At 45.0% G+C, this 12,370-nt stretch overlaps 1 protein-coding gene across 1 annotated transcript in view; it reads left to right on the forward strand.

The window, feature by feature from the left end:
• Positions 1-12,370, forward strand: part of LOC137433231 (glutamate receptor ionotropic, delta-1) — an 889,585-nt gene that overhangs the window by 732,969 nt on the left and 144,246 nt on the right. The gene's annotated exons all lie outside the window — the stretch shown is intronic.

A 12,370-nucleotide genomic window follows, 5' to 3' on the forward strand; every position in this document is an offset into this window, starting at 1 on the left:
CCGGCACACTTTTGCGTAGTGCCCCTTTTGCGAGCACAAATGGCATATGGCGTCCCGAGCCGGACACACTGTCCGGAGATGTCGTTGTCCCCCACAGAAGTAGAAAGTGGCTCCGCGTAAGGCCTTGGGTCTGGTCGTAGCGGCAGCCATCAGGACCGGATCCTCCTCCGGAGCATCCTGGAGTTCCGCGAGCAGTTCCGTTCCCTCGGCGGTAGCACTCTCCGGCCGTGCGTGTAGCGAGGTTCCCGCCAAGAGGCGCGTGCGATCATAGGCGTTCGACTGCAACCGCGCTTCAGTGTGTACCTTTCCTTGCTCGAGTGCCGCCGTGAAGGTCAGGTCGGTCTTCTCCAGGAGTTTGAGCCTTAGGTCCTGAGAGGAGACCCCGGCGACGAAGGCGTCTAGGAGAAGGTCATCCTGAGCCTGCTCGTGAGTCCGTGGCTCCCAGGTGCTGTCCAGCAGGAGTTGCCGGAGCTCCTGGGCATAGTGATCCATCGGCTCGTTGGGTTGCTGGCGTCGCGTTAATAGCAAATGCCGAGCATACACCGGGCTCTTTTCCTTTATGTACAATCGTTTGAGCTCCGCAATAGCGAGGTCGTACGTCGCACATTGTGCAATACTGTTGTACACCTTGTAGTCGACTTTGGAGTGCAGCGTTGCTAGCTTCGCGACAGCCGTCGGCTCGGTCTCAGGCTCAGCGAAATGGTTCTCCAACGTTTTCAGCCAGTGCTTCAGTTGCAATCCACCATCTGAGGCTTGTGGGTCGGCGCAGAATTGTGTGACCAACAGCGTCTTGTTGCCCGCCATGTCGGTAGATCGTTAATGGAATTAAGTGTTGTGAAAAACCAATCGGGTCCACAACTTTAGTCCATCTGTTGGTTTAATTCTATTAAGACCATGACATCATTCTGTAAATACAGGAAATGCAATAGGAATAAGGTTTGGCATCACATGGGTCCATTCATAACATTCAATGCAAGCAAGCTTAATATTCTATGCAGGCGTACCGTTAGCGAGTCCACTAGATGTAACATGTCACAGGAGAAGTCCCCCTGAGCACCGACCGCAGCGGGTCTTATAGCCGCGCCCCTAGCGGTGTCAGCGAGCAACGATCATCACCTGGGTTCAGCATTAGTACGAATACGATTTCACTACATACTCAATAATTGTTGATTCGGGAGAAGACAGAAAGACCACCTACCTGCCTGCGGTGAGTGAGTGAAAGGCCCTCACAATCGGCTTCATCGCGGGTGATTCCAATGATTCTGAAAGCTTTGGTTTCGACAGCGTGAAGCCGAGCTAGGCGTAAGGCAGGATGACCAGTCCAGAGGGGAGAGCAGTATTCCATTGAGCTGCGGATGAAACCCTTGTATGTGGTAAGGAGCTCAGGTGTGCCAAGGAAGGACTTCGCACGACGGAGGATGCCAAGTCAGCGACTGGCTTTGGAGGCCAGCTTGGAAATGTGGTTTTCCCTGGAAAGGTCATGGCAGATAGTGAAACCCAAAAGCTTGAGTGACAGACCTTCTTCAAGACGATTGTTCAGAAAGTAGATGGGAGGGTTGTCCAATCGGTCTTTTCGGAGAGACATGGTGAGTGTGAGATTTGTCAGGATTGAAAGACATCTTCCACTTGTTTGACTAGACTGCGATTTTGTCCAGGTCTGCAGAGTGAGGAGGCTGCAGACTGCTGATCTGAGGGATGAGGTATGGAGCGGCAGAGAGTGGAGTCATCAGCAAAGAGATAGAGAGGATTTTCCAGAGAGTGAGAGAGATCATTGATGAAGACCAGAAAAAGCACAGGGCCCAGACCACTGCTTTGGGGAACTCCAGCCTGAACAGGAAGGGGAGATGAGAGAAATCCATTCAGGGTCACACGTTGACTATGACCATAAAGAAAGTCTGCAAGCCATGCTTGGAGATTTCCATGGATACCATAGGAGGAGAGTTTGGTGAGTAGAGCGGGGTGCCAGACCGTATCAAAGGCGCGTGATATGTCAAGGGAGACAGCTCTGATTTCCTGTTTGACATTGAGGACCTCCATCCATTGTTGAGACAGCAGAAGCAGCATGTCCAGAGTCGAGTGACCTGGTCTGAAACCAAATTGATGATCAGAGATCAAGCCATTGGAGAAGAGGAAGGATTTGATATCCGAAGCATTGATGGATTCCATGACTTTGCTGATAATTGGGAGCAGTCTGATTGGTCTGTAGTTGCAAGGATCTGTTTTTGCACCTTTCTTGTGTAAGGCGGAATTGTTCGCTGATTTCCAAACTGATGGCAGATGACATTGAGCAAAAGAGTGTGTGAAGAGAATAGAGAGAGGGTGTGAAAGAGCAGCAGAGCAGGATTTTTGGACCAGTGGGCTGATGCCGTCTGGTCCAGTTGCAGAATCAGAGGCGAGGTTTAACAGAAACTTCTCCACCTTGTCAAGAGAGAAGGACACAGAGTCCAAGAGCAGCTGGGTTCGACTGGGCAAGGTGGGTACAGTTGTTCGAAAGTTTTTTGAAGTTGTTAGAAACAATTGGATTTCAAGCAGGTGATTCTCCTTTACTTTGGAATTGAACTTACCTGTGGTGAGTTGCAGGTGCCTGCAATATAAAAATCACCCATTCCACCAGTATGAATCGAGAAAAGGAGTCATTCTGCTGATTTGTGTCACTGTGTGTACCGCAATGAGCATGGAGAAAAGAAAGAAAACTAGAGCATTGTCTGAGGAGGCCAGACATAAGATTGTAGCTAAGCATGGGCAATCTCGAGGCTACATGTCCATCTCCAGAGACCTTGATGTTCCTGTGTCCACCGTTCGCAATGTTATCAGGAAGTTTAAGGCCCATGGCACTGCAGCCAACATCCCTGGACGTGGCCGCAAGATTTTGCAGTGAAGGATTGTTCGAATGGAGGAGAAATCTCCTCGATCAACTGCCAAACACATTCAAGCTGACCTTCAGACACAAGGTACGACAGTTTCAACTCACACAATCCAGCGCCAACTCATGAAAGGGGATTCTATGGTAGGAGACCCATGAGGACCCCACTGCTGAGAGAGAGACATAAGAAAGCATGACTGGAGTTTTCCTAAACACACCTGAACAAGCCAAAATCCTGATGGGAGAATGTCCTGTGGACTGATGAGACCAAATTCGAACTTTTTGTTAAAGCACATCATCTCTATGTTTACAGAAAACAAAATGAAGCCTTCAAAGAAAAGAACACCTTCCCTACAGTCAAACATGAGGAGGTTCAGTGATGTTTTGGGGTTGCTGTGCTGCCTCTGACACTGGGTACCTTGAATGTGTGCATGGCATCATGAAATCAGGAGATTAGCAATTCATTTTGGGGCGAAATGTTCAACCCTGTGTCAGAAAGCCCAGTCTCCGTCAAAGGTCATGGGACTTGCAGCAGGACAATGACCCCAATAAAATTTCAAAAAGCACCCAGGAATGGTTCAAGACAAAACGCTGGACTGTTCTGAAGTGACCAGCAATGTGTCCAGATCTGCAGTCACGTGAAAAAGTAAGTACACCCCATGTAAAGTTTTGACTTTTTCAACATATTTCAACATACAGCTATTTGATCTTCATTTCAACAATACTGATAGATAAAGGTGATATAATATAACAAATATCATGAAACATTTACATTTTGTAGTCCATTGTATAATTTAAATAAACATAAATGCAAATTTCACTTTTTTTTTTTTCCTTTTTCTTTTTTCTTTTTTTTGTTTTGTTCCTTTTTTTGTTTCTTTTAAAGGTCACATTAACAAAACCTAGAATAATTTCAACATAATTCCAATGAACTTTTGGTTCTAAGTCATCTTGAAAAGTAAGTTCACCCCCACAAAAAAATATTCCATATTAAATGCCAAGTCTGTATATATATATATATATAATATTATATATATATATATATATATATATATATATATATATATATATATATATACATACATACACATATATTTATATATACACACGCATACAGTAGGACCCCGCTATTCACGGTTCCGCTATTCGCAGGTTCCACCTATTCATGGTTGATAAAATGAGACCTGTTTCTCTATTCGCGGAAAAGTGTCCTACAAATTCAAGGTTTTTTTTTTTCTAGTCGCGACCATGTTTTACGAATTTGCGGTTTTTCATGGGCGTAAAAAAAAAATTCACGAGCTGCTAGCTTGACACATTTGTAAAACCCATATTTCACCAACCATGCACAAAGCAGCTGTACATGCATAAAAAAAACATCCATGAGCCGCGAGCATGACCTGCTTTGAGATTAAAAATTGAGATTGAAATTTAGATCGACATTTCTGCCTTTGTCCATTTGTGACCATAGAGCTTTAATCTCAGTCTGCAAAGACTTGAGTACCACACGGATGCCTCCTAGTTTGGAGGTGATGTATTGGTATAATTTATGCATGTGACGTCACCGTCATGTCATAGGGTTATAGGCTCGTGGCCAAATGAGGTTTTGGGTGGCATACCCCTACCCAAGGTAGAACAAGTCACAACCTATTTTTTCTTGAAGAGGGATGTTTGGGGAGTTAGAAAATCATGGTTGTGAACCTGAGATCATTGCACAACATTTTGAAAATCACGTTTACATATGTACCACTGCAGACTGCAAAAATGGATTTAATCGCCACAGATTTTGGCTCATATTGGCTCATATATTTGTTAATACTGGTGCTACAAACACAAATTTGGTACCAAAATGTGCGGAATGATGACATATATATCTGTAAAAACCATTTGTGATGTAACAAAGGCTTTTGTGTGACCTACAGGCAAAAATAGTGGAATTTTACTCAACAAATCAGCTTCAGGTTTACCAATAAATATCAACAAAAACATTAATTACTTCAAAAATATTGGACTTGCAGTCATACTTGTTACATCAACATAATCCAAGTTTATTTACCCTTTGAAAAATATATCTAATGATATAATTGTCACTGAAATGATATAGTTATAACTGAAATCATATGTCGCCCCACTAATGCTGACCGATAGAAATCCCGTAGCAGATATGCAACATGAAGAATTGACTTAAGATTCTGACACAATTGTGAAAGTGACTTTTATAGACATCATGTTGATATAAGCTATTTCACATATGACGATAATGAATTCATAACATGCACTGTAACTTATGTACATCTATTACATGAAGTAATACATGTAATACATTTAAAAGTTCAGTCACGCTCTTCATCAGTGCTGTCGTCAAAGACAACAGAATCATCAACATTTGGACAATCGTCTGCACTACACGAGCAGAATTCAGTGCAGGTCAGTCCTGCAGAGATACAATGACATGTTCTGCTCTGCCTACAGTCATCGTCGGTGCAGTAGAGATGCGTGAGATCTCGAACCTCCCTTGGGGCTGCATCCTTTTGGAACATGACAGGCTCAAGTTTGTTGTCTCTGACCTGCCATCCATATTATCATCGGGGTTCCAAAGTACAGGCTTCGCTACATGGCTGTGGGTCCATATCGCCACCTGGTAATTTGCTCACTTCAGATGTTGTTCGAAAGCATCGTCTGTTGGTGGGAAGAGAGATGCTGGTTTGTCACTTGTGCAGGCATAAACATAACGAAGTTGGTCGAGTGTGTGACTTGACTTTGAACCATACAACGACAGAGCATATTTTGTGGCAGTGCTGACGACATTGGTTGTATCTCTGGTTTGGCCTAACCGTGACAGTGGTGCCAAGTGTGCAATGTTTTGCTTGAGTTTCGAATATGCAGTGCGTTTCCCGACTTTGAACAGCGAGGAGGTTGTGTCACAGCCACTTATAGCATGTGATGCTGGCAAGCAACTTGACGTATCCTGACCGATGTCGTCCGTTATTCTGTTGACAGGAATGAATCTCTGACGATTCGTTGTTTTTGTACAGTGACCTGCATTCATGTACACTTTGGTGTCCCCAAACATGCCTTTCCCACAGTAATAGATGAGTAGGACCAACACGTCAGTGTCATCACATCGTACAATGACCCTTGAGTGTGCTCTGGCGAGATGGATAGCATGTAGCAGGAGCCGTGTGTCAGCCTCCTCATGTGTGCTGAACAATTCAGGTAGTTCCCGGATGCCTCTATGATCCACAACTTTAACTAGCAGGCCATCGTTAAAGCCTCCTGCCAGTGTGACAGATTGGTTTTCCTCAAGCTGCAATTGGGCGGCTACTGTCAAGTAACTGCAGAGGAAATCGGCAAGCGCTGATTTGTTTGTGGTGTTCTTCAGGAACTTCCTGTAGTTTGGAACTGTGCGTTGTCCATCGATGACATATCTGGGTGTTGACTCTCCACCAGTGCGACGTTCTCTTTCCAGCTGCTTGATAGAGAGTGGTACATCATACCTGTCAAAAACCAATGTAACTGATGTCACACCTTGGTTACTAGCAAGCAGTGACTGAATCTTCTGCATTATGGTACGTCCGAGATCGTCAAATGTGTCAAACTGGGCTTCATCAAGTGCCTGAAGTAGTGCCATCCCATCAATGACATAAGCAGTATCATGTTGGTCAGAGGGTTCGAGCACCTGGACTTCCTCACAATTAGCTTCTAACTTCTTTGCCAGATCCGCCTTGTTGGTTTTTCGCATTGTCCCATCATTGTTGAAGAGGGACGGTGGCACAGGAGGCAGTTCATGTGTCAGGACTTGTTCCAGACTGACATCGCGTTTCTTTGAGACAGCAAGCAGCCGCCGGAAAAGTACTTCTGAATCCACCATCAATTTATCTCGTTTGTTGGTTTTCATGGGTTTCGACATGTCCGCAAACGTTGGTGTCTTTGTTCGTGAGTCTGTTTCCCAGAAACTCTTGGTTTGGTCAGCAAGAAGTCGCTTTTCGATAAAACTTTTGTTGCATTTCTGGGCGTCTGTTAAGAAATGTCCAAGTCCATTTGATACTTCTTGTGAAGCAACCTGGCCTGTGGCGATGTTGACCAATTCGTCAGGTACAGTACGTAGGTCAAACGGATTTTGTGCGTTTGATACAAATTCCGTGATCTTGGTAACATCTTGTTCATCCCTTACCATCCTTGTCTTTCCATGCTCAGCGTGGTTTGTGGAAGCTACTTCAGTGTCCCCATCACAGAGTTCTTTAAAAGCCTCTGTATATTGTGCTGTGACATGTCGAGTGACCATCCATCTGGTAAGGGCACCTTTCCTCAAGGTAAACCCGATGACACCTCCCTGGCTCTTCCCCTCACGGTTAATTGTTTGTTCAAGTGCTTGGTCACTAGCAACAGCATTGAACCAGCGCAAGGACCTACGGACCACAAATCCACCTTCCTGCAGATATTGATAGGATTTTGGGTGCAATTCCCGAAGTGATAGCATATCATTCAAATATCCTGGCAAATATTTGGCATAATTTCCTCTGTCTGCAGCTCGGCACCAGGGTATAGTCTCACAGACGGCGATGAGATGGAGTTCGAACAGTCCCTCGTGCTCTGCTCTCAGAAGTCGCAGCAAGATGTTTACTCCCTGCATAAATGTATCCCAGTAGGCAAATGTTGCAGACTGTCCTACCTGCATTTGTGAACTCTTGTTGTTGTGCTTGCAAAGGTGCTATGTGCTCTGATTCAAGTTGTTTCGTCAGTGTTATTGTGGATTCCCTGTCTCCTGCATTGAAAGCATTCTGGATCTCTCTCACAAGCCTGTACATGTCGTCTTTGGGCAACATGGTGTGTTCCTGTTGTTGCAACCATGTCCAAAATGCTTCCTGATAGAGGCGGTATAAAGCCTCCAACACCAGCTTCATTGCTCTGTTTCCTCTGGATACTTACTTTCCTTGGAGCACCAGCTTTTCAGTTGCGGGTGCATAGACGTCTGAGTCCACCAGCATTGAAAGGAGACCACCATCGCCATACAGTTTTCCAATACTTGCTACAAATGACATTGTTAAATGCATGCCACCCAGTCGCATTGTAAGCTTTCCATCTAGAGCTGCAGGCTTATTCCACATGATCTGCTGAGCCTTGCTGTAGATCGCACAGTCAGCTGTTACTAGGATATGTGGTTGTCCGAGTTTAGCAGCGATCTGGACCAACCTCAGGAGGATGGTGTATATGGTGGAAAGGTCTGTTGGAGGAGCACGGATAAAAGGTAAGTAACACGTGGTTGCAACTGGTAGGTTTCTTTCCGACAGGAACGCATCCATAATTGCAGATCAATTGTCAGCACAAGCATCTGAAATGAAATAATTAAAGATAAGTATATATCAGTAGTTTTAGAAAAAGGCAATCAAGCTCAAAATTGATTTTCTGCAACTGGATTTAAAATCATTCTTGTTTGGTTAATGCATATACATGTATTATAAATTAATCAATGTCGGTTACTTTTAGGGGGGGGGGGGGTGACATATGGTTTCGGTAATAACTCTATTAATTCAACTGATTTATCTTTATGAGTTATATTTCTAAAAAGGAGAATGATAGAGGGTTATTTTGATGTAATATGTAGTAATACAACTCAAATACTTATGAAGAAATTAATTGTTTAGTTGATATTTATTGGTAAACCCGAAGCTGATTTAATGCGCAAAATTCCACTATTTTTGCCTGTAGGTCACACAAAAGCCTTTGTTACATCACAAATGGTTTTTACAGATATATATGTCATCATTCCGCACATTTTGGTACCAAATTTGTGTTTGTAGCACCAGTATTAACAAATATATGAGCCAATATGAGCCAAAATCTGTGGCGATTAAATCCATTTTTGCAGTCTGCAGTGGTACATATGTAAACGTGATTTTCAAAATGTTGTGCAATGATCTCAGGTTCACAACCATGATTTTCTAACTCCCCAAACATCCCTCTTCAAGAAAAAATAGGTTGTGACTTGTTCTACCATGGGTAGGGGTTTCTCACATTTTAGGCCCCTTTTTTAATTTGGCCACTAGCCTATTAGTGTGCTTCCTTAGTTAAATTTAATATTCCTGACTGGAAACCTCCTTCGGTTGAGCGTGGCAGGCGACACTTGTTGCTAACAGGTTGTGCAGCAATTGGTGGGGTGAGACTCAATCTGTGCCTTGCTTCCTAGTCAAGTTAGGGGGTTCAACATGTATATGTCTATGTCTATACACCTACATATGTATATGTATATACACCTACGTACGGTGGGGATGAACTCAGGTGATTTAGCCAGGGTTTGCAGACAGGAGGTGCGATCGTGTGCGTTGCTGTGACCAGGTGCGCTGGGACGATGAGTGAGAGTGCGCAGAGCCGACCAGAGTACGGGAATGAAGTGACCTGTTTGTAAATAAACAAACTTATGACCGGAGCCTCTATGAATGTATCTGGGTCGTCGCAGGAGTCCGTGGGATTTGATTGCAGAGATGCATGATGGGGTGGAGTGAGTATTGAGCAGAAGAAGCCTTGCGGCGGAGTACCTTAGAGCCATGCCAGGCAGGAACGAAGGGATGAGTAAGAGGCCAAGGTTGAGGAGGACGAGTAGGCCTTGCCGCAGTGGCAAATGACCGCAGCCGCTAACCAAGACGCAGCGGCAAACGACCGCAGCCGCTAACCAAGACGCAGCGGCAAACGACCGCAGCCGCTAATCAAGACAGCAAAGGCCGCAGCGGCAAACGACCGCAGCCGCTAATCAAGCAAACCAAGACCGCAGCAGCAAACAACGGCCACAAACAACGGGAGTGGGCCTGAGGAAACAGTGGAAGAGCCGGGCAGGCGAAGCCAGGAGCAGAGCCGGGACCGAGCAGAGGGCAGACCCAACGGCCAAAAAGCCGCCACGGCCACCAGAAAAGCAGACTATATACAATGACCCAGTCGGAGAAGCGGCGAAAAAGTAACGCCAGCGTCCTCTCCAGACCGGACCGGAAGCGGAAGCGACTTAGTGTACCAACTTAAGGTACACACAAACATCATTGAGAGCTCATGGGGCAGTTTGGTGCTTGCTCATATCGCCATGTGCCATTGGCAGTGCTGTGTGAAAATGTCTAGGCCTTGGGCATGCTTATGTCATGCTTAGACATATTATGGCATGCATAAAATGGATCCATAGCTACAAATGTATTACCTTTGACTGGAATGTGTCCAATTCAATCAGATCTCCGAAGCTACGCAGAGGCAATCCTGGATAATATTTGAGTGGGAAAGCTGAATGGAAGGTTAGGTGTTGTCAGCTGAGGGATGACAGGTAGGAAGAAGCTCTCCTCCGATTTGTTTACACCTGATGTAGTGCTTCAAGTAATCCTTAAAATTTAATGTTGCTACCCGTCATCCTTCCAACATAAAGCTGGCTATCCCATCTGCATTTAGATCGTTGATGCGATATATCCCACAATATCTGTTGAAACGAGGCCATATTTATCCCAGTGTTTTGACTGAATTCCAAATATCTGTTGAAAGTTGGTGTTCATATGTTTTATACCTCTCTCACCTCCCCCCAAGCCCCCCCCCCTCCCACATTTCTCCCGATGTCCCTGCTCTCAAATGTTGTGTTTGTGTCCTTCCCCCTCTCTCCCCATCTTGTCTACCGCTCCCCTTATTTTGTGTTTTGTGTGTCGGTTTGTCTTTTTGTGTGATTAATGTTAGCTCTTTCACGAGCCACAATCTTGTACACAAACAAACAAAAAAAAAGCCTGCAGAGTAAATGGCAAATGGAAGTTCATTATCAAAGAATGAATGAATGAATGAATGAATGAATGATCGTTTTAAGGCCATTTCTCCCCGCTAGAGCGGGGGTTAGCCTTGCAGGCCCCATGACAATCATGGTTCCCTGTTTGAGGCAATGTTTTTATGGCCGGATGCCCTTCCTGGCGCCAACCCTTAGTCGCCTCTTACGATGCGCAGCGATACGGTGTACCTATTCTAAACCGGGGTACACACCGGGATCATTCATCCCAGCAAGCTGGTACTCAATTTGCCGACCTCGGAAGGATGACAGGCTGAGTCAACCCCCCTGGTGTTAAATTAGCGATCGACCGGGATTCAAACCCAGGATCCTAAGATCCCAAGCCGGCACCCTAACCGCTAAGCCAACACCAGGCTAAGTTCATTATCAAAGGAATCTTTAATTTGAAAATTTAGGCTTGGGATGGAGTTAGCATGTGGACGATTGGTCTTCTTCTTCTTCTTCTTCGTGCGTATGCTGCACAAGGCTGCGGGGTAGCATCATTGGCTGAGGTCGAATCGGCTGTAGGTTTGGGCAGGAATTTTAAATTTGTCGAAAGTGTCAGCGACAACTCGCCTACTTATCACGAAGACACAGTTGAATGTTTAACGTCCACCAACAAACGGGCAGACGAGACGCCCAGGTCCCAGGTTAACGTCCATCGGACGGACGGCACACACATTGATAAGTCATCCTGCCTGTGGTTTATAGCTCAGCTGAGATTCGAACCCAGGTTAGACACGAGCTTAAAGGTGAGCGTGTGTGCAGCTGGGCCATCCTTCTAGCCCTGGAATATAAATTCTATCAATGGGGCTTAGATAAGGCAGAGGCCTAAAGTGCCAATCTGCCTTCTCTTTTTTTACTTACCTCTGTCTAAAAGACAGTAGAATCAAATATCATTAAAATCAAATGATCATACCATGAACACCTGTGTCTCTCCACATTTCTAACCGACACTCGGACACCGCTTGAGCGATGTCTTCTGCACGACCCCATTTATGGGATGTTGCTGAAACATTTCAAATGGAAGTTTCTGTTTTCATCCGAAAAAATATTTTACAAAACAAACTTGTGCCTCGGGTTAGATACCAAGTTAGATCAGGTGATGCCATGCTTAGATGACTTTGGGTAATATAAGTGAGCAGAGTGATAAACGGAGATCTTAGTTACCTTGTTTTAAATCCGCGTTATAAAAATAACATATTAAAGGTATTGCTTGGACATTAGTGCAAATTAATCTAAGCTAGGTTCCCCAGACCAGTTAATCTAAGCTAGGTTCCCCAGACCAGTTAATCTAAGCTAGGTTCCCCAGACCAGTTAATCTAAGCTAGGTTCCCCAGACCAGTTAATCTAAGCTAGGTTCCCCAGACCAGTTAATCTAAGCTACGTTCCCCAGACCAGTTAATCTAAGCTAGGTTCCCCAGACCAGTTAATCGAAGCTAGGTTCCCCAGACCAGTTAATCTAAGCTAGGTTCCCCAGACCAGTTAATCTAAGCTAGGTTCCCCAGAACAGTTAATCTAAGCTAGGTTCCCCAGACCAGTTAATCTAAGCTAGGTTCCCCAGATCAGTTAATCTAAGCTCGGTTCCCCAGACCAGTTAATCTAAGCTAGGTTCCCCAGACCAGTTAATCTAAGCTAGGTTCCCCAGATCAGTTAATCTAAGCTAGGTTCCCCAGACCAGTTAATCTAAGCTAGGTTCCCCAGACCAGTTAATCTAAGCTAGGTTCCCCAGA

This window comes from Myxine glutinosa, chromosome 8, assembly GCF_964187855.1.
Source record: "Myxine glutinosa chromosome 8, kmMyxGlut1.1, whole genome shotgun sequence".
Lineage (NCBI taxonomy): Eukaryota > Metazoa > Chordata > Myxini > Myxiniformes > Myxinidae > Myxine > Myxine glutinosa.